We start from the raw sequence: 18,600 nt of genomic DNA on the forward strand, positions 1-18,600 counted from the left end.
TAGATCACACGTTTCGAATTTTGAAACGACATAAATACTATTCCTTCAAATATGAAAAACACCAAGAGCCACAAGATGGGGACGAAATACGGCGGCAGGCTTTTTGTTTTGATATGATGGAAAAAGCAAACACGGATAGGGAATTTTTAAAAAACATCTGTTTCACTGACGAATGCACGTTTACCTTAAATAATGAACCCAATGTTCAAAATTATCGATATTGGAACAAAGAAAACCAACACAGGTTTGTCGAAACAATGACGCAATATTCACAGAAAGTAAATGTTTGGGCAGGGATATTCGGACACAATATTATCGGGCCATTATTTCTTACGCGAAATTTAAATGCAGAATATTATTTGGAACTACTGGAAAATCATATTTTACCTGCTTTACATGATGCCGCTAGAGAAAATCAGGAAGTTTGGTACCAAATGGATGGCTGCCCTGGCTGTTCGGGAATATTTAGACAATAGTTTTAACGGAAACGTTATTGGTCTAAATCATACAGTAAATTGGCCAGCAAGGTCTCCTGATATTTCGCCAAATGATTTCTTTTTCTGGGGCCATTTAAAAAACAGGATATACAAGGATAAAAAATACCCAAATCTAGACGAATTAAAAAATGCTATTTCTACCGAATGCAATAGAATTTCAGTTTACTAACTAGCGAATGTAAGACGAGAATTTTATGATCGCCTGGGTTATTGTCTAGCAGTCGATGGAGGAATATTTGAACATCTTCTTAAATCCTAAAATTCTAACAATTTAATAGTACCTAAATTAATGAGTTATTGAATATTGTAATAACACTATAATTAAACTTGTAATTGATTTTATTTTACTTTAATTCATATTAATTTGTATTTATAAATACATCTTTAAGATTTCCGATGTAGGAATGAGTTTTCAGTAATAATACAGCACTAAATAGGTAAATTTCTGAAATAACAACTTCATTTGACAGTTATCTTTTACTTTGACTGGTGCTCATAAGTAAATACAGGGCCATAAGAAATGAGAAATATTTAAAAAGAAATTGGCGATAACTCGTAAACGAGCTAATCAAAAATATCTAGTTATTCTTTTGAATGTGGGTTTTAGTGCTTTTCAATAAACCTAAATAGAATTATTCTCTAAAATAATTAGGGAAGTCAATAATTGACCCCATTAAAATTTACATGGGATGTCCCGTCCGACGATGCAACGCCCGGTAGAAGCCAAAGAAACTAATCTATAGAATTTGTGGGTTTTAGAAAAAAATGCTTTTAGTAAGAGCTGTCAATGACAATTTAGAGCTGTCAAAATCAAGCTTTAAAAAAAAACTTCCGCTTGAAATAAAAAAATTGAATTTCTGTTAAAAAATATGTTTTTTCTACACATAGGTATTTTTCAGTTTTTTTGTGTGACCAAATCGACAAAAATTTAATTATTACACTCATACAGTAACCTTTTTTAATAGAATATTCAGTTTTACACCGCTTTTATATTTTGTGCGATTTTCCATTAGAGTTTATATTAGTTTATTTTGACAAAAAAATGATTGTTACTGACACCAGCCAAACCAAACCAATCAATAATCATAGTATAAACTTTATACTATGATTATTGATAGGTATATATATTAATATTCATTATACTATAAAGAATGAATACCAAAAATTAACGGTAAATTTTTTTACCGTTTTGATATATTCAGTTTATTTTTTATACAGGGTAAGCTTTAAATAAGTACAAATATTTTTAGAGGTTGCAATTTCGACTCCAGAAATATGTTACTAGGTTTTTTATGTGAAAAAAGTGTTGAAAATGTATTTTTTCAAGTTATTTGTAAAATTTTCAAAAAGAATGTTCGTATGTATATTGTTATATATATATATATATATATATATATATATATATATATATATATATATATATATATATATATATATATATATATATATATATATATATATATATATATATATATATATATATATATATATATATATATATATATATATATATATATGGTTTCCTATCCTTCTTATTTTTTTCGAAACGCCTCGTATGCATGGACTTGTAAGTGGTATATATTGTATATTGTTATTATTGTGTCTATGGTTTGGGGTTTGTATTTCGTTCAATGTTTTGTCAATAAAATATGGTGGATATTCTTTTTTTATTAATGAATTTTTTATGAGGTTTATATCTCTGTTTAGTGAAATGTCGTCTGAACATATTATTTTTGCCCTATCATATAAACTTTTTATAACAGCTTTTTTTACACTTATACTGTGATTAGATGTGAAATTTAAGTATCTATCTGTATTTGTGGTTTTTCTGTAAATATCTAAAACTAGTTTATTTTGAAACTTTGACACTAAAACATCAAGAAACGGCAAACATATATTAGATAGCATTCTATCTTTGGAGCTTAAAAAAAAATATTTTTTTGGCTTTATATTTTTTTTGTAATTGTTGTATCTGTGACGATTAACTTTAAAAATATACAAATTCAGCGTAAAGAAATCGATTTTATAATGCTGCTGTTTAAATATTCAAAAGCAAAAAAACAAGAGAAACAAAGCGTTCGAATATTTTAACATCTTCCCCCGGTCTTACTACAGGCATATATTACGAGTGGAAATTTCACTGTTTCCCATATTATACGACAAGCAGTGAACTAGAAGCTTAAAATGAAAAATCTCCAACACCCGAATTTATTGCCCATAGGACGGGCACATTTTTCATGCTAATTTATTAGTTTTTTTTCTGTCGTTTGTACAGCCGTCAACTCGGGCTTTATGACGGCATCACTATAACACTTTAAATACCTGCGGTAGAACTACGTATATCGCACACGGTTGATTTATTAACGGAAGGTGTGTTTCCACTTTATCTTCTCGATGTTAATTATAACGATTTAGTTACAACATGCATACTTTAGTAAGATTGTATTACTTTGAATGTGGTAGACAATGATTCAGTATTAAAACTAAAAGAATTTTGGATTTCCATTGTCTTTGTTTATTTTGCTTACACAAGGATATTCTTGCCATCAAAAGAATATATTAAAACCGAATTGTAACGAGAAAACCTTCCTGGACTGGGTCCTTTTGAACTGGATGGCATGTGTCCATCAGCAGTTTACCATTAGCTAAAGAGGTATGATTCTTGGATTGAGGGGTATAAATTCATTATTAAATAACATTATTTTCATTAAAAGAATATACTAAAACCGAATTATAACGAGAAAACTGTCCTGGACTGGGTCCTTTTGAACTGGATGGCATATGTCCATCAGCAGTTTACCATTAGCTGAAGCAGTATGATTCCTGGATTGGAGGGTTTAAATTCATTATTAAATAAAATTATTATCATCAAAAGAATATATTAAAACCGAATTATAACGAGAAAACTGTCCTGGACTGGGTCTTTTTGAACTGGATGTCCATCAGCAGTTTACCATTAGCTGAAGAAGTATGATTCTTGGATTAAAGGGTATAAATTCATGATCAAATAACATTATTATCATCAAAAGAATATACTAAAACCAAATTATAACGAGAAAACTGTCCTGGACTGGGTCCTTTTGAACTGAATGGCATATGTCCATCAGTAGTTTACCATTAGCTGAAGAAGTATGATTCCTGGATTAAAGGGTATAAATTCATTAATAAATAACATTATTATCATTAAAAGAATATACTAAAACCGAATTATAACGAGAAAACTGTCTTGGACTGGGCCCTTTTGAACTGGATGGCATATGTCCATCAGCAGTTTACCATTAGCTGAAGAAGTATGAATTTTGGATTGAAGGGTATAAATTCATTAATAAATGACATTATTATCATTAAAGGAATATACTAAAACCGAATTATAACGAGAAAACTGTCCTGGACTGGGTCCTTTTGAACTGGATGGCATTTGTCCATCAGCAGCTTACCATTAGCTGAAGAAGTATGATTCTTGGATTTGCGGGTATAAATTCATGATCAAATAACATTATTATAATCAAAAGAATATACTAAAACCAAATTATAACGAGAAAACTGTCCTGGACTGGGTCCTTTTGAACTGAATGGCATATGTCCATCAGCAGTTTACCATTAGCTGAAGAAGTATGATTCTTGGATTGGAGGGTATAAATTCATTATTAAATAACATTATTATAAAGAATAGAATATACTAAAACAGAATTATAACGAGAAAACTGTCCTGGACTAGGTCCTTTTGACCTGGATGACATTTGTCCATCAGCAGTTCACCATTAGCTGAAGAAGTATGATTTTTGGATTGGAGGGTATAAATTCATTATTAAATAATATTATTACCATCAAAAGAATATACTAAAACCGAATTATAACCAGAAAAATGTCCTTTTGCACTGGATGGCATTTGTCCATCAGCAGTTTGCCATTAGCTGAAGAAGTATGATTCTTGGATTGGAGGGTATAAATTCATTATTAAATAACATTATTATCATCAAAAGAATATACTAAAACCGAATTATAACGAGAAAACTGTCCTGGACTAGGTCCTTTTGAACTGGATGGCATATGTCCATCAGCACTTTACCATTAGCTGAAGAAGTATGATTATTGAATTGGAGGGTATAAATTCATTATTAAATAACATTATTAAAAAGAATATACTAAAACCGAATTATAACGAGAAAACTGTCCTGGACTGGGTCCTTTTAAACTGGATGGCATATGTTCATCAGCAGTATACCATTAGCTGAAGAAGTATGATTTTTGGATTGGAGTGTATAAAGTCATTATTAAATAACATTATTATCATTAAAAGAATATACTAAAACCGAATTATAACGAGAAAACTGTCTTGGACTGGGTCGTTTTGAACTGGATGGCATTTGTCCATCAGCAGTTTACCATTAGCTGAAGAAGTATGATTATTGGATTGGAGTGTATAAATTAAATATTAAATAACACTATTATCATTAAAAGAATATACTTAAACGAAATTATAACGAGAAAATTGTCCCAGAGTTGGTTCTTTTGAACTGGATGGCATTTGTACATCAGCAGTTTACCATTAGCTGAAGAAGTATGATTCTTGGATTGGAGGGTATAAATTAATTATTAAATAACATGATTATCATTAAAAGAATATACTAAAACCGAATTATATCGAGGAAACTGTCCTGGACTGGGTCCTTTTGAACGTGATGGCATATGTCCATCAACAGTTTACCATTAGCTGAAGAAGTATGATTCTTAGATTGGAGGGTATAAATTCATTATTAAATAACATTATTATCATCAAAAGAATATACTAAAACCGAATTATAACGAGAAACTGTGAGAAAACTGTCCTGGACTGAGTCCTTTTGAACTGGATGGCTTATGTCCATCAGCACTTTCTCATTAGCTGAAGAATGGCTGGCCAGTTTTTTACAGAAAAAAACAAAACTGTTATTAAAAACTTTCTCTAAATTAACTCGGAAAGTTATTATAATCAAAGGTGAACTAAATGAAAAAAAAATTAAAAATTACGAACTGCTCATGCATTTATTAATTCTAGCTTCGGCTTATATATACATTTTTTTAATTTTATCCTTTGAGAAATGAAGATTAGCAGTAATGAGTTCCAGGCCGAAATATAGGTGCGAAATAAATTTTGTTGGTGGGAGATTTTAATTGAAAAACTAATTAAACTGATTTTTCGGAGGAGGAAAATTAACGCCGAGCCTTGTTGGAAAGTTATATATATCGGACAGTTTTAATGAATACGATGACAGAGCATATTACATTTTCCGGAGTTGAATGTGTAAGAGCAAACGTTTGTACGAGTGTGTGTGTAAAATGGGTGCAAATTACTCAAATAACTCTACTTTTTATATCTGTTAATTAAATATGGCGGAAATCGAGAGACGTTATGGAAACGACAAAATAAATTTATTGCTGGTTACGTTTGTGTAATTGCCGTCTTCAAAATGACTAATTAATTTTGTATCCCTGATATATCAACCGGTGCAACTTTGTTTCGCTCTTTTGATTCGTTTTATAATAGTTAATGGTTTCTATTTATATATTTCTCCATTTGACAACAGGAATAATATTCTATATAGACCTCGAGTCATAATATATACATGGTGCGTCCCAAAATTGGCTCACACCTATAAAAAATTTTCAGTTAAAATAACGAGATTTGATATATTAGTATATGACATAAATTTGGATAGATTGACGTATTCAATTGTTTTCGGTCACTTCCTGTTTTACCGTGAATGACTACAACTTATTCTATAGAAAATGACATTCTGAATAGAATGACATATCATATGTCAACTTTTGATATTTTTGTTTAAAAAAATCGAATTTAAAATTTCAATCGAAGGTGCCATGGCTGTGTTATAAACATTAATTATTTCTGTTGTAAATTTATTTCTCCATATGGTATCTCTTAAATAGCCAGATATTCGTGCTGCTTTGTTTGCTTGGACTCTTGCTTCGTCTGAGGGATTTCTGTTACCTGAGATAATTACGCCCAAGCAATTGAATTGGGACAATTGTATAATTGTTTGGCTGTTAATTACGAGTTTGCATCTGATTGGATCTTTTGCTATTACCATTGATCTGCATGTTGAGAGTACCATTTAAAAATCAAAATTTGTAGTCATTTTCCATGAAACAAGAAGTGACCGAAAACAATTGAATACGTCAATCAATACTAATTTATATCATATACTAGCATATCAAATCTCGTTTTTTTATATGAATAAATAAAAAAGTTATAGGGGGTAAGTAACTTTTGAGACGCATTTGGTGTACTCACACGAAAGCTACTAAGTTACACAAGAAAATATAGTCTAGCTAATCAATGAAAAAAAAAACTAACTTTAATCCAATCTTAATAATGCATTTTTTTTAAATTAACACAACCTACTTGGTTATGATATCCGTTAGGTCACTACGTAATTACACACTTATATCAGTTAAAGTGCACAGTGCAATAAAATATTTTTGCAGAACATTTTACCTAAACTACTCAGGAAAGAAAAATAAAAAGAAGGTATATTAAAAATTTGCATTTTAATGTACCATTCCACGGTTTCTTAACTATAATATTTTACGTGACGTATTAGATTCGTAAAATTTTACAAAAAACATCGAAAGCAAGGCTAACATATCTCTACCCTGTTCCTTTTTTTCCTCGACGACGCATCAGATAAGTCACGTGCCAGTGTTTAAATTACGAACTAGATGACGAGCTCAAGAGTGTTTCGTGTTTAATTTTAAGCATATTTAGGCGCTGCGTTGCGTGACTAACGTTTCCCCGAGGGCAAGATCGGTACGCGTGTGCAAAAGATGATTCGGAAGTAGATCGTTGTACGATGCCGTGTAATTCGAATCGATCCCGGACAAATTGGCGGTTTTCAGCTTTCTATTTTAAGGAGAGATTAGAGGAACGTGCGATTGGTGAACTGGATCGCAGGAAAATACTCCGTATCTAACAGGCATTCCTTACCTAAACAACTTTGCCTTATCCTTCTAATTTAATACTATTAGGGTCCTGGTGAACTAAATTACACTTTATTATTTTATCAATGTATTTATATAAAGTTCATAAAATTTAATATTAAAGCACCTATATTATTAATGCTCAAAAATATAAGAGTTGAATTGAACAACAAATTATAGTGTGTTAATTAATGAGGCAACGCATTTTGATATACCTAGTCTTAATAATTGATTTTTTAAAAATTATTAACATAACTTATTTGGCTATGATTTGCCGTTATCCATTAATTTAATTCACTACGTAATTACACACTTATCGCATCAGATAAAGAAACAGCATAGTGCAATAATATATTTCTTCAGAACATTTTACCTAAACTACTCACGAAAGAAAAATAAAAAGAAGGCATATTAAAAATTTGCATTTTAATGTACCATTCCGCGGTTTCTTAACTATAATATTTTACGTGACGTATTAGATTCGTAAAATTATACAAACAACATCGAAAGCAAGGCTATCTAACATATCTCTACCCTGTTCCTTTTTTTCCTCGACGACGCATCAGATAAGTCACGTGCCAGTGTTTAAATTACGAACTAGATGACGAGCTCTAGAGTGTTTCGTGTTTAATTTTAAGCATATTTAGGCGCTGCGTTGCGTGACTAACGTTTCCCCGAAGGCAAGATCGGTACGCGTGTGCAAAAGATGATTCGGAAGTAGATCGTTGTACGATGCCGTGTAATTCGAATCGATCCCGAACATTGGCGGTTTTCAGCTTTCTATTTTAAGAAGAGATTAGAGGAACGTGCGATTGGTGAACTGGATCGCAGGAAAATACTCCGTATCTAACAGGCGTTCCTTACCTAAACAACTCTGCCTTATCCTTCCAATTTAATACCATTAGGGTTCTGGTGAACTAAATTACACTTTATTCTTTTATCAATGTATTTATATAAAGTTCGATAAATTCAATATTAAAGCTCCTATATTATTTTTGCTTAAAAATAGTGAGATTTGAATTGAACAACAAGATATGGTGTGTTAATTCATGAGGCAATACATTTTAATATAGTCTTAATAATTTTTATTTTAAAAATTATTAGCATAACTTATTTGGTTATGATTTACCGTCATCTAGTATCTTAAGTTATTACGTAATTACACAGTTATCATGTCAGTTAAAATACACAGTGCAATAAAATATTTCTGCAGAACATTTTACCTAAACTACTCACGAAACGAAAATAAAAAGAAGGCATATTAAAAATTTGCATTTTAATGTACCATTCCGCGGTTTCTTAACTATAATATTTTACGTGACGTATTAGATTCGTAAAATTTTACAAAAAACATCGAAAGCAAGGCTATCTAACATATCTCTACCCTGTTCCTTTTTTTCCTCGACGACGCATCAGATAAGTCACGTGCCAGTGTTTAAATTACGAACTAGATGACGAGCTCAAGAGTGTTTCGTGTTTAATTTTAAGCATATTTAGGCGCTGCGTTGCGTGACTAACGTTTCCCCGAGGGCAAGATCGGTACGCGTGTGCAAAAGATGATTCGGAAGTAGATCGTTGTACGATGCCGTGTAATTCGAATCGATCCCCGACAAATTGGCGGTTTTCAGCTTTCTATTTATAGGAGAGATTAGAGGAACGTGCGATTGGTGAACTGGATCGCAGGAAAATACTCCGTATCTAACAGGCATTCCTTACCTAAACAACTTTGCCTTATCCTTCTAATTTAATACTATTAGGGTCCTGGAGAACTAAATTACACTTTATTATTTTATCAATGTATTTATATAAAGTTCATAAAATTTAATATTAAAGCACCTATATTATTAATGCTCAAAAATATAAGAGTTGAATTGAACAACAAATTATAGTGTGTTAATTAATGAGGCAACGCATTTTGATATACCTAGTCTTAACAATTGATTTTTTAAAAATTATTAACATAACTTATTTGGCTATGATTTGCCGTTATCCATTAATTTAATTCACTACGTAATTACACACTTATCGCATCAGATAAAGAAACAGCATAGTGCAATAATATATTTCTGCAGAACATTTTACCTAAACTACTCACGAAAGAAAAAATAAAAGAAGGTATATTAAAATTTGCATTTTAATGTACCATTCCGCGGTTTCTTAACTATAATATTTTACGTGACGTATTAGATTCGTAAAATTATACAAACAACATCGAAAGCAAGGCTATCTAACATATCTCTACCCTGTTCCTTTTTTTCCTCGACGACGCATCAGATAAGTCACGTGCCAGTGTTTAAATTACGAACTAGATGACGAGCTCTAGAGTGTTTCGTGTTTAATTTTAAGCATATTTAGGCGCTGCGTTGCGTGACTAACGTTTCCCCGAAGGCAAGATCGGTACGCGTGTGCAAAAGATGATTCGGAAGTAGATCGTTGTACGATGCCGTGTAATTCGAATCGATCCCGAACAAATTGGCGGTTTTCAGCTTTCTATTTTAAGGATAGATTAGAGAAACGTGCGATTGGTGAACTGGATCGCAGGAAAATACTCCGTATCTAACAGGCGTTCCTTACCTAAACAACTCTGCCTTATCCTTCCAATTTAATACCATTAGGGTTCTGGTGAACTAAATTATACTTTGTTCATTTATCAATAGGTTTATATAAAGTTCGTGAAATTTAATATGAAAACACCCATATTATTATTGCTTAAAAATATAGAGATTTGAATTGAGCAGTAAAACATGGTGTGTTAATTGATGAGGCAGTGAATTTTAATGTGGTCTTAATAATTGTTTTTTTAAAAATTAGCATAACTTATTTGGTTATGATCCACCGTTATCTAGTGTAAATCTATTTCTCCGGTTCTGTGAAAAAATAGCCTTATTGACGCCCAGTGGTAAATCTAGATCTCTCGGGCGCCACCTCTGTTATTTATAGTGGTAGAGGTCCAAGTTTGCCAGTACGGGTAGCCTTTAGACAGTGGAGACTCCAGGTATGAAGGGGCGCAGGTAAAGTCAAAATAAAACAATCAGTTTAAATTAAAATACAATAAACAATTTTTATTAAATTCAAATTGGTTGAGAAGCAGCCGTAAAGTCTTGGCTCAGGGGTTTCGCGCAATATAGCGCGGAGTAAGATTCTACGCAAGCGCGAGACTTTCTATTTTCTAAACAAGGGCGCATGCCCGGCCCTGAAATGGAGGCGATGGATGGATGGCTCACCCTAGTATTTGCTGTCGGAGAATGCACTGCGCATGTGATAACTTTCGAAAGTTAGGATGACTTTCGAAAGTCGTCTGGTCCCAACACAGCGCTTCAATCAGCTACGCAGTATCTTGTTACTCTCTAAAAGAAAATCGGGCACCGGGACGAGGACGGCAGGCGGCCTCCTGACGGCTCGGCTATCGGGTAGCGCAGGCGTGGCAAGATCGCGAAATCAAAAAGTTACTAGTTAAACACTATCTTAACCCGGAGAAGAAACTTGTCTTTCGTTTGTTCACTAGCCCACAATCCAACCGTACGTGAAAACAGCATCCCACGGTCAAAATTGTAGGTTTTTGATGCTTTCCCTTCAATCACGGATGGATTTGGCACAGGAAACGCCTTCCGACAGTACTTGTGAAAATACTGACCAGAGGACGCTACCTACTGCTCTTCATAGTCAGCCACCTTTTGAAAGACAGAGAACGGCCTTTCACAATTTAATGTAAAGCCGCTCACCGCTTTTCCGAAGGCGTTGGCTAAGACACACGTTCACGTGATTGAGCGAGGAAAACTGAAAGGAAAGTTTTCAAACGACAAGCTTCACTTGATGAACAACGTGGCGTAGCACTACACTAGAACAAACACTGCGCAAGACAGGATGGCCGGATTTTATGAAAGGTGCGGGGAGTGGTCGGGTGAGCACTTTCTAGAAAGCGAGGCTTTGATTCGAGTTTTTACCTTCGGAGGAGCAAAGTTCAGCTGTCGTCTAATCGCCAACCCAGGTACCAAGCAACTGACGACTTTTGATTTTCTAACGGTACTGCTCTCGTCTACAGGAGTGGGGAAAGCAGCACACAGTGCTAAATTAAGTAACATCGTTACACTAGTATTTTAAGTCACTACGTAATTACACACTTATCGTATCAGATAAAGTGCACAGTGCAGTAATATATTTCTGCAGAAAATTTTACATGAACTAGAGGAACATGACTTTTACTAACATTCCACGGTTTCTTAACTATAGTGTTTTATGTGACGTATTAGATTCGTAAAATTATACAAACAACATCAAAAGCAAGGCTATCTGACATTTCTCTACCCTGTTTCTTTTTTCCTCGACAACGCATCAGATAAGTAACGTGCCAGTATTTAAATTACGCACTAGCACCTATATTATTAGTGTTTGCAACAATTGTTTACAACACAAATTACGTAATATATTATTAATGGCTGTATTTTTATACATTTTTTTCTATTATATTTAGGACAGTTCATTCTTCAAGATTCGCAAACTGTTCGTTAAGGCTCCCAAAACTGATAAGAATATTAAATTTTATTATGTCAAGATATAATCTCTAAATGGCGTAGAGAGAAGGAATTTGGCAATAATACAGAATACGTCTAGCCCTAAATAATAAATCATATTAGATAATTGGACTGTCGCTAGAGCCAAACTTATTCAACCGTCATATAAATTCGTGAGCTGAAAGAAATCTGAAAATATGAATGGGGTCTTGGGAGGCGGCGAAAGCGATACAATAGTCGTTCCGCTTTTTTGCGGATAATTATTTTTATAACTTGAATAAAAAAGCTCATTTCTGTCGTAAAGTATGCTCATAGAATTTCTTTTAAACCACTCTTTAAAAGGAATCATGCAGTCATTATATATAATTATCAATTATAATAATTGAGACATTTAGTCTCTTTTATCAATTTTTTAAAATATAGGTTTTTTGGTCTTCTATTTTTCCAAATATAAAATTGTTTTAAATGGAGCATTTTCTTCTGTACTAATTTTAAAAAAAACTAGCGTGTACCAGCGACTTCGTTCGAGTCGAATTAATCATTTGTAATGGTGATGATAAAGCAAAGCAAGAATTTCCATTAACATACAAACTGGAAAAAATTTCCTCACATTTATGTCAGCATGAGAAAAAACAATATGGCGATATTATTATATAACTTGGTAATATTTGAGGGGTAGTTTCATCTCGTTGGAATTTGACTTTCCAAAAATCCGTTTGCCAAAAATAAGCTTTTTACGTCAAGCAGTTTAAGCGTGAATCGTGGTTAATCAATTACCCAACTTTTTAAAACACCCTGGATGATTTTTTAAAAAATTTCAAAATATGTAAAAAACCAAATAAATTATGCTGGTCCAACCGTTTTCCCGAAAGATTAACCGTTTTTCAAATAACAAATATTGTAATATTTGAGGGGCGTTTTCACCCTCTTGGAATTTGAGATTCGAGAAACCCCTCCTTATCGAACCTCTACACCCTAAAGTCAATCTGTTTTCCAGAAATCAGCTTTTTACGTCAAGTGCTTTAAGCAGGATCGTGATTAATCAATGACCAGATTTATCGAAACACCCTGTATACATTTTTAAAAAATCTTAAAATATGTAAAAAAACAAAATAAAATATACGTGTTTAAGCGTTTTTTCGAAAACTTGACCGTTTTTAAGATAAAAAATATTGTAATATTTGAGGGGTGGTTTCACCCTCTTGGAACTGGAATTTCGAAAAATCCCTTCTTATCGAACCTGTACACCCTAGAATCAACCTGTATGCCAAAATTGAGCTTCTTACGTTGAGTGGTTTGAGCAGGATCGTGATTAATCAGTATGTCAGTCACTTAAGGATTTTATATATTAGTATAGATATTTAGACACTATTTTATTCATCTTTTTTCCATTTAGCACTTTAAATTTTGAGTAGTTTAGATGCAAATATTCGTGAACAATTCGAAACAAATTGTCTTTCTTCAAGCAGGAGCCACAATCCTCTATTAATGCGGGTAAAATAAGTCATCGCACGATGATTGATCATTACATCAGACAATTTCACGCATATTTTGCATGTAGTATGATTTTCAAACTGATTCATTTTTAAAACAAAAAATTTTGTTGTATTATTTGTTCTATTATCTTTAATTATATTAATATTTAATAATGACTATATTTAATTTATGAATTTTGCAAACTGCAGTTGTTAAATTTAAAACATAACAAATGATCGAACCAAACGAAGAGAAATAAATCTTTTGGCTTCCGCCGAAAGTGTTTATTTAATTAGATTCGGGTCGGCAGCAAAATATCTGAACAAAAAACCGCACTTAAAAAGATTATTCCAGACAGTATTTAGCCCGGGCAATATATTTCGATCCATTTTGGTCTGATAAACTTTTGTTTATTAGCAAAATGCTCCGCTTTTTTTTCTCCGGGAGATTTTATTGAATTTAAGATTAATGAACCACCCTTACTTTGCTGCAATTAAAAAGAGCAAGCGGGAGAAAAAGAGAATGCGTATCTCGTATAAGATAAATTAAGCCCCGGTGCATTTTTAACAGTAAATAATTAGCGAAGTGCTATTTTATTTTGTTCTAAACGAAGTGGAGTTATATTTAAAGGCGGTTAAGAGGGAACATATTAATATAAAATAATTAGTGATTGGTGTTGAAACTAAAAGAATTTCAATTCATCCAGTTCAAAAGGACCCAGTACAGGACAGTTTTCTCGTTATAATTCGGTTTTAGTATATTCATTTGATGATAATAATGTTATTTAATAATGAATTTATACACTCCAATCCAAGAATTATACTTCTTCAGCTAATGGTAAATTGCTGATGGACATATGCCATCCAGTTCAAAAGGACCCAGTCTAGGACAGTTTTCTTGTTATAATTCGGTTTTAGTATATTCTTTTGATGATAATAATGTTATTTAATAATGAATTTATACCCTCCAATCCAAGAATTATACTTCTTCAGCTAATGGTAAACTGCTGATGGACACATGCCATCCAGTTCAAAAGGATCCAGTCCAGGCAAGTTTTCTCGTTATAATTCGGTTTTAGTATATTCTTTTGATGGTAATAGTGTCATTTAATAATGAATTTATACCCTCCAATTCAAGAATCATACTTCTTCAGCTAATGGTAAACTGCTGATGGACAAATGCCATCCAGTTCAAAAGGACTGTTTTCTGGTTATAATTCGGTTTTAGTATATTCTTTTGATGATAATAATGTTATTTAATAATGAATTTATACCCTCCAATCCAAGAATCATACTTCTTCAACTAATGGTAAATTGCTGATGGACATATACCATCCAGTACAAAAGGACCCAGTCCAGGACAGTTTTCTTGTTATAACTCCGTTTTAGTATATTCTTTTGATGATAATAATGTTATTTAATAATGAATTTATACCCTCCAATCCAAGAATCATACTTCTTCAACTAATGGTAAATTGCTGATGGACATATACCATCCAGTACAAAAGGACCCAGTTCAGGACAGTTTTCTTGTTATAATTCGGTTGTAGTATATTCTTTTGATGATAATAATGTTATTTAATAATAAATTTATACCCTCCAATCCAAGAATCATACTTCTTCAGCTAATGGTAAAGTGCCGATGGACATATGCCATCCAGTTCAAAAGGACCCAGTCCAGGATAGTTTTCTCGTTATAATTCGGTTTTAGTATATTTTTTGATGATTATAATGTTATTTAATAATGAGTTCATATCCTCCAATCCAATAATCATACTTCTTCAGCTAATGGTAAATTGCTGATGGACATATGCCATCCAGTTCAAAAGGACCCAGTTCAGGACAATTTTCTTGTTATAATTCGGTTGTAGTATATTCTTTTGATGATAATAATGTTATTTAATAATGAATTTATACCCTCCAATCCAAGCATCATACTTCTTCAGCTAATGGTAAACTGCTGATGGACAAATACCATCCAGTTCAAAAAGACAGTTTTCTGGTTATAATTCGGTTTTAGTATATTCTTTTGATGATAATAATGTTATTTAATAATAAAAATATACCCTCCAATCCAAGAATCATACTTCTTCAGCTAATGGTAAATTGCTGATGGACATATGCCATCCAGTTCAAAAGGACCCAGTCCAGGACAGTTTTCTTGTTATAATTCGGTTTTAGTATATTTTTTTGACGATAATAATGTTATTTAATAATGAATTTATACCCTCCAATCCAAGAATCATACTTCTTTAGCTAATGGTAAAGTGCTGATGGACATATGCCATCCAGTTCAATAGGACCCAGTTCAGGACAGTTTTCTTGTTATAATTCGGATTTAGTATATTCTTTTGATGATAATAATGTTATTTAATAATGAATGTATACCCTCCAATCCAAGAATCATACTTCTTCAGCTAATGGTAATTTGCTGATGGACATATGCCATCCAGTTCAATAGGACCCAGTCCAGGACAGTTTTTTTGTTATAATTCAGTTTTAGTATATTCTTTTGATGATAATAATGTTATTTAATAATAAATTTATACCCTCCAATCCAAGCATCTTACTTCTTCAGCTAATGGTAAACTGCTGATGGACAAACGCCATCCAGTTCAAAAGGACCCTGTCCAGGACAGTTTTCTCGTTATAATTCGGTTTTCGTATATTCTTTTGATGATAATAATGCTATTTAATAATGAATTTATACCCTCCAGTCCAAGCATCATACTTCTTCAGCTAATGGTAAACTGCTGATGGACAAATATCATCCAGTTGAAAAGGACAGTTTTCTGGTTATAATTCGGTTTTAGTATATTCTTTTGATGATAATAATGTTATTTAATAATGAACTTGGAACTGACTGGAAAAATTATTGATTGACCCGATGTCAACAAAATATAGTCCACGGACATTTTTAAAAACTTCAAAAATAAGAAATAATTACACCATTTTTTAAATAGTTTAATACCGTGGATTATAACCTATAAAAGGCGGAGTATCGAGCGCGGCGGTCGGATAAACTGTATATAAACTTATGAATTAAATTACTGAAACTTTGTTGGTCCCCGGGACATTTTTTCATAGAAGAGTTTCATAGTCGCGTCATAAAAAAAAAGTGTTTCGGTGTGATGTGGTGAAAGTTTTGCAATAAAAATTTTTAATCTCATAAATTTCCAATCTCCAACCCCGGCAAACTTTAGCCATCGATTCGACTCCATAAATCGTTAATAAATTAAAGTTTTAATTCCTGCAGATGTTGCAGCGTCGCTCCCCCATTGTGCTGCCTTTTACCTCCCGTGTGGCAATTTTTACAGGTATTAAGCGCTGCTAAGTTTCGCCATAAACATTTATTACTTGTCCGTTAGTTTCCATTAAAATGGAGCTTAGCAGCGTGCTAGAAGGAGAGATACTCGTTAAAATGTACAGGTATTTTCTACACTGCATACGTGTGTTAACTAAGCGAAGAGCTTTTCTAAACAACAAATTATTAGTGTGTTAATTTTTTTGCCAAAATTTCATTTTATAAAATCTCAATCCGATATACAGGGTGGGCCGAACGGTATTCCGGAAACTTCTGCAGCATATTCTGCAATTAAAAATAAGTAAAAAAGTTCGTGTAAATGTATGTCCTAAAATGCGTAGTTTCGGAGCTACAGGGTGTAGAAGTCTCATTTTTATTTTGATTTTTTCCAAATAATTTCCGAATTAACGTCAATATTTGGATGAAAATTGGCGTCTGGGAGTTTATTGACATGAGAAATTTGATTTTGATGTCAATATGACTCCCATTTATAGGGGGCGCTATCGCCAATTAATAACTTTTCGTCAGTACCTGTATAAAAAAAAAACTACCGAGTAAAAAGTTTACATTTCCGTGATCTTCTATAAAATGGAAATAGTCAATACATGTTATTATTGACAAAAAATAAACAGGCTGAATTTATTTGACTGAAATAATAAATTTGGGAATTTTTTTTTAAATTAATCATAATTTTTTCTTCTAGAAAATGATGATAAAACATTTTCTGTTGAACTTTTGCCACAAAAACATTTAGTCAACATGTTTAATTTATGTCGACGATGACAGGTATTGATAATTTCAATTCCAAATATCTCGAGAACCAATACTTTTAGCGATTTTTACCAAGAGAACTTTTTTACGTAAAAAACGACGTAAATGTAGATTTTTGTACTCAGTAGTTTTATACAGGTACCGACCAAAAGTTATTACTCTTCAAACCAGTTAAAAATATACAGGTGGTGCCCTCTACAAGTAGAAGTTATACTGGCATCAAAATCATATTTCTCATGTCAAAAAACTCCCAGACACCATTTTTCATCCAAATATTGACGTTACTTCAGAAATTATTTGGAAAAAATCGAAATAAAAATGAAACTTCTACACCCTGTATCTCCGAAACTAAGCATTTTAGGACAGATATTTATACGAACTTTTTTTCTTATTTTTATCTGCAGAATATCCTGCCGAAGGTTCTCGAATACAATTCGGACCACCCTGTATATTTCTCATATTCATATTCATATTCATAAAATAATACCAACAAACATTTCCTATTATTTTGTATTGAGCTGTTATTCGCAATGAAGACCCAACAAACGCCCTCTAAATTTTTATTTATAATATGGATTTTAGGTTAAACCACGTATCTGGATTTTTCCCTTGTTTTCAAATTCCCTGTTGATCACTTCAAACCATTGGCACGTAGAACTCAATGGCAAGCTCATTGTTGTCATTAATCATTGAATGATTTATATCCACTGTAAAACCAACACGATGTTAATTTGTAAACATGCGGACACGTTTTTTATCTGTCATTTCGGCGAAACGTTCCGCATTTTAAAAAATGCTTTTGAGGATATATTACAATAACGTAAGTTACTATTTAATTTATTATGCATCTTTATTATATGATTGTTATGTGTACCAACTGTAGATATTCATATAGATGTATAGTTTAATAGGAAATAATCTTTCCGTTTTTTTGTTTTTGTTTTTTTTTGTTTTGTTTTTATTAGCGGTAAAATCTACCTCTTTGCCCAGATGTTACAGCACCATTAATCTTGGTGCGATTCTAATCTCCTATGCCTCAACCTATCAAAAACTAAAGTTTTGTC

The sequence above is a fragment of the Sitophilus oryzae genome, unplaced genomic scaffold (genome assembly GCF_002938485.1).
Source record: "Sitophilus oryzae breed Bouriz unplaced genomic scaffold, Soryzae_2.0 scaffold_402_pilon_pilon, whole genome shotgun sequence".
NCBI classification, from domain to species: domain Eukaryota; kingdom Metazoa; phylum Arthropoda; class Insecta; order Coleoptera; family Curculionidae; genus Sitophilus; species Sitophilus oryzae.